This window comes from Macrosteles quadrilineatus, unplaced genomic scaffold, assembly GCF_028750875.1.
Source record: "Macrosteles quadrilineatus isolate MER2022 unplaced genomic scaffold, UCM_ALF_1.0 Scaffold_4__1_contigs__length_99947679, whole genome shotgun sequence".
Classification (NCBI taxonomy): Eukaryota; Metazoa; Arthropoda; class Insecta; order Hemiptera; family Cicadellidae; genus Macrosteles; species Macrosteles quadrilineatus.
This window is the reverse complement of record NW_026542597.1, coordinates 87475098-87484040: the sequence shown is the minus strand read 5'-3', so window position 1 is coordinate 87484040 and position 8943 is coordinate 87475098. Positions and strand designations below refer to the sequence as shown.

The 8943-nt window shown below is 35.1% G+C and overlaps 1 non-coding gene across 1 annotated transcript; it reads left to right on the top strand.

Annotated features, from left to right (window-relative positions):
* The first annotated feature begins 6062 nt into the window (after positions 1 to 6062).
* Trnav-cac (transfer RNA valine (anticodon CAC)) lies at positions 6063 to 6135 on the top strand. The gene has a single exon. It is a non-coding gene; the product is annotated as a tRNA-Val (tRNA).
* Positions 6136 to 8943: the final 2808 nt, after the last annotated feature.

Genomic DNA, 8943 nt, shown 5'->3' with positions numbered 1-8943 from the left:
TTGATGCCCACTAACTTTCTTTACTAGGGTTGCTTTCAGAGAGGTGAAAGCCAGTTGAGCGGAAAAAACGTGATTTGATATTTGTATAAGTAACTAAATGTAAAAAAGTCAACGATGCTGGTTTTATTGATTAAAATTATAATAATTCAGATTTGTTTTTACTACATCTTGTTATTCAGATACCTCTTCCAAAAGTACATTATGGTAGTTTTGACAAGGGAAATATTATCAGTTTATTTGGTGCAACACAAATAAACAACTCGATCACCTACCTATAACCTACACTTTACCTCCCTAATCTAACCTTACTTCAAAACACTAAATGTAGTCACGAATACTCATAAACCCCGACCTACCTTCCCCACATGCCTAAATTAGATCAGTGTTCAATCTGCGTTTTATTAATAAGTGTAATGACTTACTGCTCCGTCGATGTAATTCAACATAATATAACCTGTGATGTATTATCGGATTAAATATCGATTTCGATTCGGTTCAATATATCGCTTATTAAATCCTGATTTCTAAAATTGGCTGTTTCTAATCAGCTGGCAACACAAATAGGTTCCCAAGAAAGTAGTCACTGGTCCGTATCCCTCCGCTCCTTGCTTATGCTCGGCGCATTGAGAAAGTAGTTCCGTATATTTTCTCGATTTTCAGTGAATTCCGCGCCTTAAAAAATGTTTTAACGGCATGGCTATGTTTATTGAAATCATAGGAATGGTTTAAAAACGTTTCAAAGAAAATTCTAGAAAGTTCAGAAATACCTTATGATTCTCTTGTTTACATTTTTTTTGTAAACAAAAAACTGTCATATGGCTACTTTAGTCCCATAAGCCTAATGTTAAAATTTGGAAATTTTAAGTTCGTTTTAAATTGCATTAGCATTATCTAATTGAAATTTGTTCGTTTATAAACCATCTCACTATTAGTCTAAGTAATCTTGTTAAGTTTGGCTGAAATGTGTTCTGCCGTTATTGAGTGATGTTGCTATATTTGTTGCATTGAAGTTGATCCCAAAGAGCTACGCTCGCTTCGCTCGCTCCGCTCAATAATGGGTTGAAAGTAAATTTAAATTTCAACAGCTGATCTTTTCGTTGAATGTTTAACCACAGTCAATTGTAAACAACAGTAGAAACAGTTGATGAAAATGGATTTTAAACAGTTTTTGTGATTCTAACCTGATATTGATACCAAGATTATTTATTACCTGAGTTAGGTCAACCACTCTTTATTGTAGATTTAAAAGTAACGTATTTAATTTATTGTTAATTAGTAGTTTCATACCCCTACAAGCATAATCTTTGACAAATAGAGTGGTATTGTACTACCCTTTTTGCCTCGGAAACGAGTCTCCGACCTTATAGCACTTGTAATAATATGTTTCACTAAAAAAATGTTTAATTTGCTTCGTAGGATAAAACCTTCCAATAAATAAACTATACTATTTCCAGGGTCCCTTTTTTCGTCTATTTACATTTATGATCCCATGTTAAAAACCAGTGTGATTATAGCTTCTCCAACTGTCTGCGTTCTTCATAGCGTTCTTTTATCCTGTCAAACCATTAGCTGTAAGATGATCCACTGGAAAATACCGACTGTAAACCACAAAGCAAAGCTCGGTCCCCAAATGGCCAATGTGTCAATCGCAGCGTAGAAGTGGCCGCAAACAGAATACGTGCCTCGTCTTTGGGCTACGTGTGTCCTTTACTACCCCCCCCCCCCCCCACATCTATTCACATACTCCCCCTAAACCACCCTCTACCATTATACTGAGGGTATTCAGCTATCTTGTGACTGTGATATGTTTTATGTTCAACTTTGACTATGAAGAGCTGTAAGGATTTCATTGTGTAAGATGTGTAGCTAGTTTTAGAATAAAATTAACGTAGATGGGATTAAGCTGATAACGTGTGCTGATTCAGATTTTTGTCGTAATCACTTCATTTTTAGTAAAGCCAAAGTGACTGCACAGTTTACCGTAATTTTTAGCAGGTTTTGATATATGTCACACCTAACCAATGGAAATTCAACAACATTTATGGACCTAAACAATGATTCTTTTATGTCTGTAAGCAAAATTATGTACCTTGGGTGTGAAAGTATATAGACTAAGAGAGAAAATATTATGTAGACAGCACGCTGTAAATGGCTTATTCGACCAAGTTCCATGTGAACAAATTTGACATATCTGTTCCTTATGGGAAGTTTATCTCCTATCTAAAATCAATGGTAGATTATATCCATTGTAGAGGCTCATGGTTCTAGCCCGGAATTGTTAAGCACATTACTTCGGGTTAAGTCTAGAGGGGGGCTAGGTAAAGAGGGGGGGGGGCTAGGTATAGAGGAGGGACTAGGTATAGAAGAGGGGTAGGTCTAAGGGGAGTGGCTAGGTATAGAGGGGGGCTAGGTCTAGGGGGAGGGCTAGGTATAGGTAGGTCTAGAGGGAGTGCTAAATCTAGAGGGGGGTAGGTCTAGAGGGGGTGGCAGCATTATCACTTAGATAAAATCCATTGGTGATTGGTGGGATTTGAACTTAGAACCTCAGGGACTTATAATACTAGCTCTTTCCCCAAGAAAAATTTTTTAGTACAACCATTGACTGGGGTGAAATAGATACCCACCTGAGAATCAGTGTATGTAAGTTTTAAATAAAAAAAAAAAAAAAATAGTGAAACAACGCGCTTTCAAAGTGTGCCTCTGTCCAAAGTATATTTTGGATAATACGAGTTTATGTATCATATATGATTACATATAAAGTCCCTTCCAAACAGATATAATAGGCTAATTTGATAAATCTTTTATGTAAAACTCAACCTACACAAAAAACGTTAAACCAAATGTCGAACGAATTTCTGGGATTATCAGAATGTATTTAATGACAGTATTCTACTTAATTCAGCAATGTAGACCAAAGCGACGTGCCCTTCTAAAGATAATTGAAACACAATGCAATCTTGTGGGGACCGAAGCGGCGACATGCTTTTTAATTAATAGACCACGACCTAATGAAGATGCTGTCCTTGTCGTCGAGAGATTTATTTGGGAGTGGTTTCTGGATCCACGCTATCGTTAATCAAAGTGAAATAATCAATCATTAATCCACATAAAGTATAATTCATTGTAATTTCATTTTGATACAAGGAATACAAATATAATCTTGAAGCATAGTCAGGAGGTGAATTTTTATTTAGAATTATATTTTGGACAGGTTCTTGTGTACTGTGATCCAGGGGTTAAACTAAATGATAACTTGTAAATATTAAGCAATGTGTGTTGTTAGTGGGGGTTTATAACAAGCTACAAAAAAACTCAAAAAGCACTTTTTGCCCTTTAAAATATAATGTTTCTGCTAAATTACCTAGAAACCTTTTAAAAACTGTTAAATGATGTACTAGCCTTATCGGCATTTTTGATTCTCACAAAATTCTCAATTTTTACTAGTAGAATTTGCAGTAATATTTTTCAGACCATTGGGTGTGGTTTGTAGCAAAGTTGGCTTAGTCGTTGTATCCCCAAACACGGCTCATAATCTTAGATTGAAAGTTAGAATCTTATTTCAGTCAGGTATAGTGTGTGGAGTTTCTGTGGTAGACCTTTTGGAAAAGGTCCACCTATAGTCTGTACGATGGAACATGTCTCCTGAACAGGTCTACCTGAGACTCTCTCAGTCCTCACTTCCCAGGTATACCACGTTTCAGGAGACAGGTTCAATCATACAGACTATTAGATAAATGGTGTACGACCGGGTTGGAAGTAGACAGTATAGGTGGATTTAATGTAGTAGAATCAGCTGTTCAATTGTTGAGCAATTGCTCTTCAAATCAGGTGTTAAGCTACTTTTGCTGTACAAATTTCGAAAACAAAATTTGATTTTTCTCTTATAAGAATACAGATATAAAACTCACAACTTGAATCTATAGAGTGTGCAGAGTTACATTTGCACTTGCTTTTCTTTGACACAGCGCTGCAGAATGATCCGTTCATTATATTTTCAATTCGCAGTTTTAAATATACAAGTGTTCATAAGTCAACACGCAAAGCCAGTTAAGGGAAAGCATGTTGTAAACGAAGTTGACGACTTGTAGCAGGGCAACATCGTTAACTATCATGATTATGCATCTCTGTTGTTAACCTCAATGAATACACAAGCAGATTTACCTGTGCGTTGAGAAACGTGCAGCGTGCAGTGTGCAAAGAACGGGAATATACTGTATATATGTCAACTGCTGTTACCCACGGGCTTCACCCCGTTTGACTTCATAAGTATTAATAAAAAAATTGATTGGTTAAGCTGAAATAAACAAAACAGAATACAGTAATACCAAACAAATAATCACCTGATTTTAATAAGGTAATACATTGAAAGAATAACATACAAATGTTTAACATTATGTATGTGGAAACTTCCCTTTAGAAAGGAATTAAGACCTTTAAGGGCAATTTATGAAATAATGGACAGTTTTGCGCAAGGTTTCTCGTCAGGACGAACTGTTTAAGTAGTTTATGGGGGTGTAACTTGTAGTTTTCTCAAAGGTTTATGGGTACTTTGGGATTTATATATGGATATGTAGTTTTTAAATACTTGCTGCAGTGATTTTTTTTTAATTTTTGATCTGCTATACATGAAGGTTTAATTTAATATCGATGTAAGTTTGGTTCCATTCAGTATTCCCAGACCTCTCAGGAAAACCCTTAAACATTTCAAACGAAAATGGTACGCAGATTAATATTGAAATGATCAAAAAATCCTAGATCGATTTCTACTTTTTTATTTCCCACATTTACTGGAACAATTGATTAAACTGACCGGAGCTGAATTGTGATAGAAAACCCATGTTTCACACCAACAAGTACGGTCTATTGGATACGAGAGTAAAAAACTTTTCCAACATTTTTTTCATACATCTAAATAATACTGTAAAAATCTACAAAAGCTATTTATTTCCATCATTAATAGTTTTTTGTGTACCGTACTGTACCATCCTAACTCAAATGTTTGTGAAAATTCGACAGCACCGAGAAATAATCTCATTTAAGATTCATCTTAAGCTTGGTCATAGTATTCAAAGTTTGTAATAATTATGGAATGCCTAAAGGTGTATTTGTAATTTTTAGGATGTCAATTCTCTTTTTTTCAATATTGTTTAAATTTAATATCTTTAAACTGAAATTTGTATTTACTTAACAAAATGAATTGCTGTCAAACGTGATTATCAAAATATTATCACATATCCCACCAATTCTTTGGTGGTCACGGTTTTGAAAGAAACGGAAAATATATTTAGTTTTTAATCTAAGACCAATATTCCATTTCCAGCCTGAATTCAAAAATTAAAACCTATTGTTGGTCGTGGTGTAAAATTAAATTAGAGATCTACCGATTGGTCTACACTAACACGTTTCTTAGTACTTTGCTTGGCTTAACGCCAGTAGTACTTTTATGTGTTTAATCTTTGACTATTAATACAGCAACTAGACATTCCATCCCCATGTTAAAGTTGTAGTCAGGTTTTTAATAAAATTTGTCTTAGTTGATGTGAGCCACCTACAGATTGCGCTGATCTAAATTACTGATTTCTGCCGATTACATGATGGTTTTTACCAAGTCAAACTGATGGAATGACTTATTATGAGCTATAGCAAATGTTGTGACCCAGCAACTATGTCAGTAACGAAAAATAAGGTACAATGTAGAGTTTTAGACACTAGTGCAATCTGTGACTGGCTCACACAACTGTTTAATGAAAGATCCGACCCACTGTATTGTTGCTATGCGACACCAACATATTGTTAGAAAGTGTCTGCAATACTGAAATGACAAATTACAATAATTTGTCTCGAATGACTGGACCTGACCGTTTGCACTCAGCACAACAAAATGTGTTCGGGACACAGCAGGGTGCTAGCAATGAACAGACTATATACAGTATAGTTTGTGTATTCATTGGTATTTGCATTGCATTAGTTACTTTACGGTATTATCAGTCCATTTTCGTAAAGCAAATTAAATATATAAATAATTTAAGTTTATCATAGTGAATTTCTACTCTTTATTCCAAGTTTCCGTAGTGTAGCGGTTATCACGTGTGCTTCACACGCACAAGGTCCCCGGTTCGATCCCGGGCGGAAACACGAACTTTTTGCCTATCGTAATGTATTTATTCGTGTTTAAAAATGAAATACAATTTTTTTAGACCATGTAAATAGAGTATTGATATACTTTTCGAACCCATTGATGCAATTATATTATTTTTTAAAGACTTTTTATTGGTTATTCGCATGTCGCAGGTGCCATAATGCCTATTTCTTATAGCCTAAAAGATTACCAAAATAGATTTAGTTTCGTATTTACTAACTTGTTCTCTATGGTTATTTTTTATAATTTATGATAATAACTCATTTCAATGGTCACTGGTTAGCACGACAACTCGAACAAAATTGATCCGATTTTGATGAAATTTGGTACAAACGTCTAAACTTACGTTTATTTGAATGAGTTCGTGAACCAGCATGATCGGACTATGGGAACGGGGGTTTGTGGGGGCTTATATGGGGTAAAAATTGGGGTTTCCCATTTTTTACTTTAAAAACAAAACATTTTACAATTTGTTTCAGACCATTTTGTAAAGCTTGAAAAGAGAAATTTGGTATATTGAATCATTGTTATATGCCTAACGGTTATTGAGTTAATAAAAAAACTTTAAATTCAAAATTCCCATGTTAAACTTATGGAAATACTGTTGTATTTTGCTTGTTTATGGATATTTATTCAAATTTGGCAATTTTGTTAATTTATACTAAGCTATCAAGATTTAAGAAGAAACCATCCTCAATATCTTCCCTGTAGCAGCAAACCTAGGTACTCATTAAGATAAGTGTTTTTTTAATAGGAAATACATCTGACAATTTTCAGGGAATATTTTAGTAGAAATCCAGCAAGGTAAATAGAAATTCACTTAGTCTGCAGGTTTGCTGCGGTGGGGGTATTTTATGTCTACAAAACACTATTTAGGTAGCTAAAGAAACAAGAGGCATATATGCTTCGAAATACTGGGAAATATTACAAAATAGATTGGGACGTTTTAGATATCGTACGATGAGTTTTGTAATTTGTTACTGACCTTGCTATTTGCTTTACAATTTGTATTGTAGACATTTTATAGGTCTTTAGATAATATTCTTAATTTACGCACAATGATCCATGGCTGGGTTCATTTTCTAAGCCCTTAGAAATTATACTTTTTATTGGATCGAAACGACAAAGTTCTGTTTAGTACTGTGTATAAAAATTAATGACAACTCAATGGTCGGAACAAAAATAAACTGAGCTATCCAGCTAATGGTAAAAGGAAATTATCAGACCAATAAATACAGTTAAACAGTCTAATAAAAAATTTAACACTTTACAACCTTTGAATTTTACACAAATTTCTAAAAAGTTTAACAGATTTTCCAGTCTTTCTTCTCTGCACCACAACCTGAAGAATTACCTTTCCCTGGAAGCATTTCTTTTCCCTCCTTATTCAATGATTCTCCCGCTCTTTCTGAACACCCTTCTTTGGCAGCCTCTCCAGGGGATGTTTCTGTACCTCCCCCACTCCTAGGCGGGACCCAAGCCTCCACCTTAGGTCTTGTGGTGGTGTAGGGGACATACTCTAGGGGGGTACCACTCATGTTCTCCTCACGGGGTAGCATCCAGTGGTACTGGGGTCGGAAAGGTTCCTGGTCTGGGGGGAGATCTGTACGATGGTGCAGCCAGCCGAACCATTCCGGGGGTACCTGCAAGGTTTAATTCAACTGAGGACTTGGAGAAACATAATAATGTATGTGGTGGATTATTTTGTATAGTCTGTATGAATGAACCTGTATCCTGGCCCTTAATGTACCTGGAAATTGGGCAATGGGGACTAGGAGCTTAGCTTGTGTATTTTTAAATTATTGCATAAATAAAACCATTCGCTTATTGATTGAATTTTAATCCTACACTGGTTTAAGCTAAAGAACTGGTAGAGGTCCGGCTCTGTTAGCAGTAGACTACGGTAATGTAAGGGATCTAACGTTTTAATGTTAATATAAAACATATGCGCCATCTAGTATGCCTACACTGAAGAAACTATGGTCTGACAAACTCCACGGAAAAGCCTATTCACAAAAATCCACACAATCATTTGGATTTTCCTAGGTGCAAAAGTGGAGCGTAAATAGCTGAGTACGTTCTCTTCTTGTCTTATACAGGGTGAATTTTAAATGAGTTCCCCCCCTACTTTTTTCCACACTTCTTAAGATATCATCTCCGGACCACGTCAGATCATTGTTGAGTAGTAAGTACTTCATTTTGACTGGGTATACATTTTTGGCCGCCATCTTGGATCCGCCATATTGGATACAAAGTTTTTTTTTTCAAATGTAAAGGTAGGGTTGTGACCCATCATTTCAAACTAGAATTTTATGCTGATTACAATGCCGCAATTAGTTTTAAAAATCTTGATCCGTTCTAAAGTTATGAGGACATTTTATAACTTTATTTTTAGCCAATTTTAACATTGTGCATTAAAAAAATAAGACCATAATCTCATAATAGTGCTAGATAAAGATAAGTATACACCACCATTCATTGTTGACATATTTTTACTTGGTTATGACGGATGTCGTTTTTTCAGCCGCCATCTTGGATCCGCCATTTTGAAATGTGATCAATTAATTTAAATATGAAGGTGGTGTTGTGACCCATCATTTTGAGCTACTTTTTTATGCTGAACTCAACGCCGCAATTCGTTTTTCATTTGCATCTTTTGATTTTGAAATATTGAAATTTTAAATAAGAGTATTTTTATATTTCATCAAGAATGCTTGATAACCAAAAACGAATTGCGGCATTAAGTCCAGTATAAAAAAGTAGTTCAAAATGATGGGTCACAACACCACCTTCATATTTAAATT